The sequence below is a fragment of the Narcine bancroftii genome, chromosome 1, assembly GCF_036971445.1.
Source record: "Narcine bancroftii isolate sNarBan1 chromosome 1, sNarBan1.hap1, whole genome shotgun sequence".
Classification (NCBI taxonomy): Eukaryota; Metazoa; Chordata; class Chondrichthyes; order Torpediniformes; family Narcinidae; genus Narcine; species Narcine bancroftii.
Genome location: NC_091469.1, coordinates 332,126,050 through 332,137,213, shown reverse-complemented (window position 1 = coordinate 332,137,213; position 11,164 = coordinate 332,126,050).

Here is an 11,164-nt window from a genome sequence, read left to right as displayed (position 1 = left end):
CATGGGAACAATGGCCTGCTCTTCACTGCTCTATGACCTAAATAACCACAGTCATATCAATGCAGCGCTGAAACAGCTTCACTGGCCCAGGATATGGAATAATGAGAAACATTTCACTCATTCAGTCCTTGGCAGTGGGTGGGGTGCATGCACCTTTAAATCTGTAGTGTTAACTTGCTCTATGTCTCATCTTTGGCAGCAACAAGCTCACAGGCTGTGATCTTGTGGCTGTGCTTCATGTCCCATGTTTACACTGCAAACATAATTCTGGTTCCTGCAATGAAAGTCATTTGAGGTACCCTGCAAATCAATCCAAGGTCAACTTGGGAACACCAGCCATGGTCAACTCTGCAGCCACTCTTGTAACATTCCACTGTGTTCAGGTGGTTTGTGTTGGATGTGGGGCTTATTCCATCCACAAGAGATATGATTGAATTCTGGGTGAGACATACTCCTATAGTTCTTCCTGTCCTATCGTGGCTGGGCACTGCACGTTGTCTGCTCCCGTACCAACGCACTGTGCTGAATGGAAGACTTGCCAGCTTGTTTCCAAAGGAGAGAAGTCAGCTGTTAACTGATGCCCTCATTGTGCAGAGACCAGGGAAGGGGCTGACCACCTTTGGGCTGGGGTTGTTGGTGACTGTAAGCTAGGGTACCCCTGAAATGCACCTGAAATTTGGTTCAGCCATTTGCGGTCCCCGACATGACCAAATGCTGATGTTTACCCATTGATTTTTAAAGTGGGCATGTGTAGATTGAAGGTAATTTGCAAAGGAGTTAAAGTGCCATGCAAACTGTGCCTGGCACATGGACCTTTTTATTCCTGCTGCACCAGTCCCACTGGATGAGCACGTAACTGAACCACAAAACTACCTCATTCCTCCCACTGCCTTTTTTTTCCCTTTCTACTGGCTGTGTGTTTCTTTCAATATACAGATGTGCTGGAGAAATACAGCCGGTCAGAACTTATTGTCATGCGCATGTGTCATGAAATTTGTTGTTTTGTGGCATTATTGTGCATTCCAGGAGCAAAAATTGCAATAAATTTACTTTTCTGTAAATGAACTATGTTTAAAAAAAAAATTGGTGCAAAAGAAGAAAAAATGTAATTCAGGAATGAGATGGCAAAGAGAAAGAAGTTGTTTTTGTACAGTTGGGTGGGTGTCTTCAAGCTTCTATACCTCCTTCCTGATGGTAGCAGTGTGAAGAGGGCATGGCCTGGGTGGTGAGGGTCCTTGAGGATGGAGGCTGCTTTCTTGAGACACCACCTATTGTAGATGTCCTTGATGAAGTGAAGACTGATGCCTGTGATGGTGCTGGCTGAGTTCACAACTCTCTGTACTCTTTTCCTGTCCTGTGCACCTCCATACCAGACAGTGATGCACCAGTCAGAATGCTCTCCATGGAACACGTGCAGAAATTTGCAGTTCTTTGACGTACCAAATCTCAAAACCCCTATGCACCATCCACAGAAAGCAAAGCGTAACCAGCATTTCGGGCCTGAACCCTTCGTCAATGTGTGAGTAAAAAGCTGAGGTGAAGAGGGAGGGTAGAGCACAGGCTGACAGGTAAGGAGTCTTAGATGGATACAGGTGGGAATGTAGAAGAGATAAAAGCTGAGAGAAGTAGCCATGGGTGGATTGAAGGGTGCTTCATGTTGTTCCATTGTTTAAAATAGACTCCAAAAATAACCCAAGAAATTATAGGCCAGTGAGCCTGACGTCAGTAGTAGGTTTTCTAAGAGATTGGATATACAAGTATTTGGATTGCCAGAGACTGATTAGGGTTAGTCAATATGTGTGTGGTAGGTCATGTTTAACAAATCCTATAGAGCTTTTCGGTGAGGATTCCAGGAAAGTTGATGAAAAAAAGGCTGTGGATGTTGTCAGAAAGGGTCAGATGCTTGGCATTCAGAGTGAGTATTAAACTGGATTTGCCATTGGCTATTCAGGAGAAGCCAGAGAGTAATGGCGCATGATTGTGTCTCAGACTAGAGGTCTGTGACGTGATGTGCTGCAGGAATCAGTGCTGGGACCATTGTTGTTTGTCGTCCATATCAGTGATCTGGATGATAATGTGGTAAATTGGATCAGCAAATTTGCAGATGACACTAAGATTGGAGGCTCTGTGGGCAATGAGGAAGGCTTTGAAAGCTTGCAGAAGGATTTGGACCAGCTGGAAAAATGGACTGAAAAATGGCAGGTGGAATCTAATACAGACAAGTGTGAGGTGTTGCATTTTGGAAGGACAAACCAAGGTAGGACATGCACGGTAAATGGTAGGGCACTGAAGAGTGCGGTAGAACAAAGGAATCTGGGAATACAGGTATACAATTCCCTGAAAGTGACATTACAGGTAGAAAGGGTTGTAAAGAGAAATTTTGGTACATTGGCTTTCATTAATCCAAGTATTATGTATAAGAATTGGGATGTTATTATTGAGTTGGTGAGGCCAATTTTGGAGAATTATGTTCCATTTTAGTCACTTAACCACAGGAAATATATCAATAAGATTGAAAAAGCACAAAGAGAATTTAATAGGAAGTTGCTGGGACTTGAGGGACGGAGTTTCAGGGAAAGGTTAAACAGGTTAGGATTTTATTCCCTGGTGCGTAGAAGAATGAGGGGAAATTTGATAGAGGTATACAAAATTATGAGGGGGGCAGACAGAGTAAACGTAGATAGGCTCTTTCCACTGAGCATAGGTGAGATACAAACCAGAGGACATGGGTTAAGGATGAAAGGGGAAAGTTTAGGAGGAAAATTCAGGGAATGTGGATCAAGCTTCCAGCTGAAGTGGTAAATGTGGACTCAGTTTTAACTTTAAGAAAAATTTGAACCAGTACATGGATTGGAGGGATATGGGCTGGGTGCATTTCAGTAGAACAAGGCAGAACAATAGTTCGATGAAGACTAGAAGGGCCTAATAATCTGTATACTGTGCTGCAATGTTCTATTGTTCTGGTTGATAATGGGGGGGAGTTGCTCTTGGTAGGAGAAGGAACTTCAAGGAATGATGGTGTTGGTCTAAATCCTGAAATATAGATTTTTGATGTGACAAAATGTCATGGCCCAACATATCACCATATACAGCACAGAACAGGCCAGTTTGGCCCTACGAGTCCATGCCGGAACAAATCCCCACCCTCCTCGTCCCATTGACCAGCACCTGGTCCATACCCTTCCAATCCTCTCCCCTCCATGTAATTATCCAGTCTTTTCTTAAATGTAAATAACTTCCTTGCTTCAACCACCTCTGCTGGAAGCTTATTCCACATCCCAACCACCCTTTGCGTGAAGACATTTCCCATCATAACTTTCCCCCTGCAATCTCAAACCATGGCCTCTCTTAATTAAAAAAGCCTATCCACGTTGACTCTCTCTGTCCCTTTTAAAATCTTGAACACCTCCATCAAATCCCCCCTCAATCTTCTACGCTCCAGAAAAAAAGTCCCAGGCTGCTCAACCTTTCTCTGTCACTCAAACCCTGACATCCTGTCAACATGACAACTAGTGACTGGAGATTCCATTCCTGGAATAAACACTGACATCAGTATAGGTGCCCATAAATCGAGCAAATTATGGGGAGAAAATTCCAATGTTCTTCAGTCCATCTGTTCCCCCATCAATGATCTGACCTTGCATATAGTGATGTGCTCACTGTGGGTGAATGCCTCTGGACTCCACATGGTTCACAAAGGGCTGAGGTAGCCAGTGACTTTTCACTGAAGGAGGGGTAGAGGGGCAAGACTTTTAATAGAGGTATTGACAAATTTCCATGCGGGTTACAGGCAGTCTTCAAGCTAAAACATGGATCTGTTCCTGAGAAATATTTGTAACCTGAACTGTTTGTAATTTGAACAGCACAGTTAGCTATTGGGCAGCACAGTTAGTGTAATGGTTAGTGCGACGTTATTACAAAGCCAATGGCTCAGGTTAGAATCTGGTGCTGTCTGTAAGGAGTTTTACGTTCTTCCCATGTCTGCAAGGGTTTACTCCGGATGCTCTGGTTTCCTCCCACTCTTCAAAATGTACAGAGATTGTAGGCTAATTGGTGTAATTGGGTGGCGCGTGCTCATGGGCCAGAAGGACCTGGTACCATGCTGAATGTCTAAATTAAAAACAAAATTAAATTGAAAATAGAATTAAATTTAAGAAAAATTAACTTAAAAGCTTTCTTTGAAAGAATGAACACTGCTCTCAGGCACAATGTATATCAGTTAAGCTCACCCTTCAACACAGAAACTACAGCTCAGTACAGGCCCGTTGGCCCTTGACGTTGTGGCAACCACTTTGTCAAATTTGGGCACAGATTTTTCACTGCTGGAAAGTGAAGGTGTGTCACTTCTAGCCACCAAAGTGTTGGTGCTGCTGCAATCCTGTTGAGGAGAGAGGATTTAGCCCAGTGTTTCCAGTTCTGGGGCAGGGAGGGGGAGAAGGCAGAGGAGGTGACATTGTCCTCAGACCTTATGGGTATGCAGGGTAATGGATGTGGAAGGGTTGGAGTAGGGTGATGTGGAGGGTGGGCTGCTAGTTTTGTTCTGGGAAGTGAGGACTGACTGGTTCAGAGATCATTGCCAATGCCAGTGGAAATTCATGTTTCTCAACTCCTTCAGGAAGGCAGAAACTCATTGGAAGATTTTCAGCGTTTCCACATTGACCGAGATCTCAAATGTCAACACGTAAACACATAGTTATGGTGTATTAAGCAAGTTCATTTTCAATTGTGATCAGACTTCAAATATTTTGGGTTTTACTTTCTGTTGGAACATTGATTTCTTGGTCTTGTGCTCGGTTTGTCCTAGATGTAAACGGTGCCGATCATTCCAAAGGTAGCCTGGCTAATGGCAAAAAGGACAGTGATGAGGTTATGCTTGCGATTGGTCGTCCTTTGAGTCTGGAATCAAGTTTATTATCATCTGCCTATACATATACAACCTGACAAAACCTTGTTTCTCCAGACCACAGTGCAGACACGTTCACACACAATACACCACATGTAATAATTACTCGTATACAAAAAGATATAATTTAAAATAACTATACATCAATATTTTTGGGTGATTTACACAGTTACAGGATACCGTTCATCAATCTCACAGCTTGTAGGAAGAAGCTATTTCCCAGCCTGGCAGTCCTGATTTTGATGTTCCTGCACCTTCTTCCTAATGGCAGTAGGTCAAGGATGGAAAGGGTCCTCAATAATTATTTGTGCCCTATTTAAGTAATGGTTCCAGTAAATGTCACCACAGAGGAAAGGGAGACTGCAGTGATTCTTTTGGCCAGTTTGATGATCCTCTGTATTGACTTATGGTCCGATGCTTTGTAGCCAGACAGAACACTCAATTGTGCTCCTGTAAACAGTTGTCAAGGTCAATAGCCCTTGTCCTCATCAACCTCCTGTGGAAGTGTAGGCGCTGCTGTGCCTTCCTAACTAATGAGTAGGGGTATGGGTCCAGGATAGGCCATCCATTATATGTACACCAAGGAATTTGTGCAGCCCTCTGCCTGTGTGGGTCCTTCAGCCGCTGAGGCCCTCATTAGTCTACTGCTGTGGTCACTGTCTTGTAGGGGCATCTTCCCTGCCTCACCTTCTTAACAGAGGGTGTTCTCCCCATTTCTGGTGCCCTGACATTTCTTCATGTGGGGAACATTTAGGTTTCTTCATCCAGAGGGCCATGAAGGATGCTTGAGATTGTGATCAAGGTGTGAGGACTTTGAGAATTTGGTTTCTGGGCAGAATCGATTGGGAGCAGAGGACGGACCAGGCTGCAGGTGAAGAGTGGAGCGTGATGATTGGTTTCCTGGAGACAGGAGTCTGAAGGCACTGAAATCTGATGCCAGATGCAATCCACTAGAGTGACTCAGGGAGCTGAGCAGCATCTGTGGGAGAGAAAGAATGGTCAAGGTTTTGGGTCAAAATCCTTCATCAAGATTGGGGAAATGTAGAGAAGCCAACCCCCCCCCCCCCCATTCCCACCTCCCTCTTTGGTTCCATCTGTCGCCACCCCCATCTCGCCACTGGATTCCTCCACTCTCTTTCCTTCCCATCCTTGCTTCTTTCCAACCTCTCTGCACACCACTTCATCAGATCCCTGCACTGGCCACCTTTGTCCTGTCAATGCTCCACTCCCCTCTGTGTGATTCCTCTTCCTCCACCTGGTTTTCCTTTGCCTCTCTCCCTTTCTCTGTCCCTGAACTTCATGTGTCTCACCCACCTAGTTTGCCCATCCTACAGGGGGTCTCTCTCCCACTCTGTCCTTTACTACATTTCCCCAATCATGATGATGGGTTTGACCCAAAACATCAACTGTTCTTCTCCCATTGACCCTGTGCAACTCTGGTCTCCCGCATCCATTGATCACTGCCTAAATTCACATTCACAGCAGTGGCGTAACTGGGGTTGGTGTCACCCAGTGTGATAACTTGTGACACCCCCCACCACCACCCTGCCCCCACCCCAACCTCCATTGAACCTCCTCCCATACCAGACCATACAGAATCCTTAATAATTTTTTTGTACTAATGTTATAATTCCCATACATCACTGACTGTAATGGCAATAGTACTGAGATAAACAACTCGCTAAATTAAAATTATACCTTTAAATTACAATATCATACGCACAGCCAAAATGTATTCACATTTACATAGTTTCATGTGGTTAAAGTGAAAATTCGGTTGAAAACGATAGAATTTGAAATTTAAAAAAAAGGTTTAAGAACTACATCAAAATTATGTTGATTTTAATGTTAAACTTTTTTGTTAAATGAGATACATTAACAGATTAGGTTCGCATAATCAATAATGGCCTATTGAATTACAACATTATTAGTTACTGAGCAGAACTTTTTTTGATTTTTCTCCTTTCCTTTAATTACTACTCCATTCTCAAGAAAGTTATTGATCTAGGTTCACAAATACTAATTACCACAATATTGTAACTAAAACACCAGAAAATTTGACAAAAGCAGCGACTATAAAATCACCAGCATCAATAAAAACAACAGCTTGTAGCATGTGCAGACAAAACCACATGATTTGAAGCATCGTTGTAATTGGGTAACAATGACACATCTGACTGGAGTGCATTAGACGGTTCAAAAAGTAAATTAGCATAGTTTTAGCCTTGTAGTCATATTGATACATGTAAGCTGGGCTTACGAAAAAGGTTTTTGTTGTCATTACTAACTACAGATATATTTTTATAAAAAATAATACATTTCTGCTGAAACACTGCAAAAAAAATTTTTATAGACTGTCATTTTGGTGTCACCTGGTGCGGTCTGTACACCCCTAGTGACGCCAGTGATTCACAGCTTGGTTCTGTCGAAACAAATAATTTCCTTCCATATCATGGGGGAGGTCATTTGGAAGGGATAATTTTGTGAGCAGTTCACGTTGGTTCACTCTGAACATTTCTCATACCTGAAGAAAGTTTGCAGAAATAAATTGCAATAATGTTGTGTCTGGGATGTGTTCACCTCCCAGCGAAGTGATAAGATGTACACGTGGTTGCTGCCTGAAAATTTAAGACTAGAATTCATTAGCCACACTCCCTCAGTTGCAAGGCATTTAATGGTTGTCAGTCTGATTGAAAGTTAATGACTGTCCATTTATATCATTCTTTTAATAGTATTGATGTTCAAAATAGCAAAGTCACTTTTAAGTAGAGTTTAACCTTCCTGCAATAAAAAGAACAGCATGGTACATGGGTGATAAACCCTTTGTATTCCACTGATTAACTATACCTACCCCAATCTTCTGATATATTTGGCATCTCCACACATTAGTTAGATAAAAGGTCCTGACCCAAAATGTTGCCTGACCATTTCTACCCATTTCTAGCTGTCTGACCCCTTGAGTCCTACAACATTGAACATTCCAACAGAGTACAGGTCCTTCAACTCGTGATGTTGTGCTTACCTGAATAAGCCTACTCCACAATATTCTATCCCTTCCCTCCCTCACACCCATAACCCTCTATTTTTCTTGCAGTCAGGTGCCTATCTGATGGTCTTTTAAATGTCTCCACCACCACCTCCAGCAATGTATTCCAGGCACCCACCACTCTCTGTGTAAAAGAAAGCGTGCCTCTGACATCTCCCCTCAACTTTCCTCCACTCACCTTAAAACTGTAGTATTTACTACTGTCGCCCCAGGAAAAAGGTGTTGGTTGTCCACCCTATAATTTTAAGATTTTAGACTTAGAACATGGTGACAGGCCCTTTAAGCCCATGAATCCGAGCCGCCTAATTTACACCCAATTAACCTACACCCCCGGTGCGTACATTTTGAACAGTAGGAGGAAACTGGAGCCCTTGAGAAAAACCCACGCAGGGAGAACATACATGCTTCTTACAGACACCGCAGAATCCAAACCAAGTCCTGATCACTGGTGCTGTAAAGGCGTTGTGCTAACCGCCATGTCAACCGTGCTGCCCTTGTATACCTCTTCAGTCACCTCTTTCCCCCTTCATTGCTCCAGCAACTCTGACTTTCAATTGTACTTCGAATTGTTTTACAGAAAGCAGAGCAAATTTAAGACTGTAAACCGGGATTAAGGTAAAAAGCCCAGTTACCAAGCTCTAAAACAAGAAGTGCATAAATTTTTAACTACAATTTTTCACAATGTTTACCCTTCAAGGTTGATGAAATTTGTGTTTGGAAGCCAGAGAAATGGATCAATTGAAGTGATTGCTTAAGGTGTCCCGAGTCCTCTGTTACTCTTCTTGTAATAAGGAGGGTTTTCTGAGGTTTTAGCATTCTGTTGTCATAAATAAAAAATTTTATCAAATCATTGGTGTGCCTCTTTACAAGATTATAGAGTGGATGACATCTGCTGCGCAAGAACAAGAAATGACTGATAGAAAGCCTGGGTTGTGCTGCCCAACGTGGAAGGTTAATAGTTTTGTCGTCATGACAATCACAGGTTCTCAGTCAAAATCATAATTATTTCCAGAAATGGATTTCGTTTGTGTTTATAAACATGAAAACTTCTTATCAGAATTTTAAAAAACCCCACACACCTGAATGTTTAAGTGTAGCAGTTAGCATGACACTGTTACAGCAAATCCAGTGCTGTCTGTGAGGAGTTTGTATGTTCTCCCCGTGACCGTGTAGGCTTTCCCCGGGTACTCTGGTTTTCTCCCATGTTCCAAAGATCTTTGGGGTGAGTAAATTAATTGGGTGTCATGGGCTGGAAGGGCCTTCTCCCGTGCTGTCAAAATGGGATGACCCAATCAAAACTCATCACTTAAGCAGAAGAGCACTTACCTGGTACAAGGAAAGGAGGAGGGGTTGAAAATAACTGGCGAGATATGCCGTGTGCAGGAAGTGCATAGTGGTTACTTGGAAGTGAGTCTCTCATCTAGGCATTGCACACTGGAATGTGGAAATGCAAAGCTGTTTTCCCCTGGAGAAAATTACCCATAACTTAAGGAGGAAATATGGCACCTTCCTTAAAATTTGGCAACCGTACCTGTGATATATAGGGGCAAAGATATAGTGAGGTTCCTTGTGCTTCATCACTCTGTCCATTCCCATCTACCCTCTCTTTATTGGGGTGGGGAGGGGGAAGGATCCATCTTATCAGGTTGAGTCACAAAAATTTAAAGACCTGGAGGCTGGTGGTGGGGTCTCGATGAATCCTACGATTATGGTTTTTTTTTCTTTGGTTTACTTTTACTTGTAAGAATTCTAAAAAATGTAACAGTTTTGTTTTACTTTTTGGTCCTCATGTCCCTAATTTGTCAGGAAGTTAAAGGGATGCTAAAAAATGCTGTAGCAATAAGGGATTAGGGCTAATTTATTGTTGCTGTTTCTTTTTTAGGGTAATTATCTATTTAATTTTGTCTTTGGATCTATTAATTTGGACAAATGGTGGGGGATAAGAGGTGGGAAAAATTGGACTCGATGGTGAAACTTGTGTTTAATTGGAAAATATAGTGTGCTTTGGATGAGTTTGAAAATTTATAAATATTTTTTAAAAAGAATCGGCGAGATCAAGACTGTAGAGTCGTCACTACCCATTTGCATGAATCCAACATGAATCCTGTTCTTTAACATTCTATCACTTTGCCATCTCCTCCAAGATGCTGCCATCCACCAGTGGGGGCAGTTGACAGTGGCCAATTAATCTGTCCACCATCAGGCAACTCTGGAGCGTTAGGTGGGGATCAGGGAGACCGTGCAAGCTCCACACAGACAGCACCTGAGCCTGGGTCCACTGGCCGTGCCAGACCCAGTGAAAGGTGGAAATATTATTAGGATGTGGAAGCTTTAGAGAGAGTACAGAAGAGACTTACCAGGAGGTTGCCTGGACTGAAGATTGTGTCATGGGAGGCAAGATTGACAGAGCTAGGTCTTTTCTCTTTGGAGTGACAAAGGTTGAGAGGGGACTTAATGGTGGTATGCAAGATTATAAGGGGCCTAGATAAAGTGGACAACCAGCACCTTTTCCTGCGGTGACAATAGTAAATACCAAAGGGCCTCTGCTTAAGGTGAGTGGAGGAAAGTTTTGGAGAAATGTCAGGGGTATGGTTTTTTTTTTTACAAAGAGTGTGACGGGAACCTAGAATGCATTGCCAGGGGTGGTGGTGGAGGCTGGTACAATAGGGACATTCAAAAGACTCTTTAAGACACATGGATGCAAGAAAAATAGAGGGTTATAGGTGCGAGATGGGGAAGGGTTAGATTGTTATGTTGTTGGTTTCCACAGGTTGGTACAATTTCAGGGATAAAGGGCCTGCACTGTTCAATGTTCTATTATCTGGATACTCTAGCAGGTTGCAAAATCCTGGAGACCTGTGAAATTTAATGATGCTGTCGTAAAATCGTTGGTTGTACAACTGTTCATTGCGATTAATAAGTTGTAAAGATACCTTGGTTTATGCTTTAAGGGTTAATTAACATTTCTTGCCCATTCTTTGTCAAGAAGGTGGGCAAAATGTTGAGGAGTATGGATAGCGTAAATGCAAGCAGGCTTATCCCACTGAGCCTCAGTGAGACAAGTACTAGAGGATATGGGTTAAGTATTAAAGTTGAGATGTTTAGAACATAAAATGTTACAGGACAGTATGGGCCCTTCAGCCCTTGATGTGCTGACCTATATATTCTCACCAAAAAAAAAACTCCCTCATAACCCTCTCTTTTGCTTTCATCCA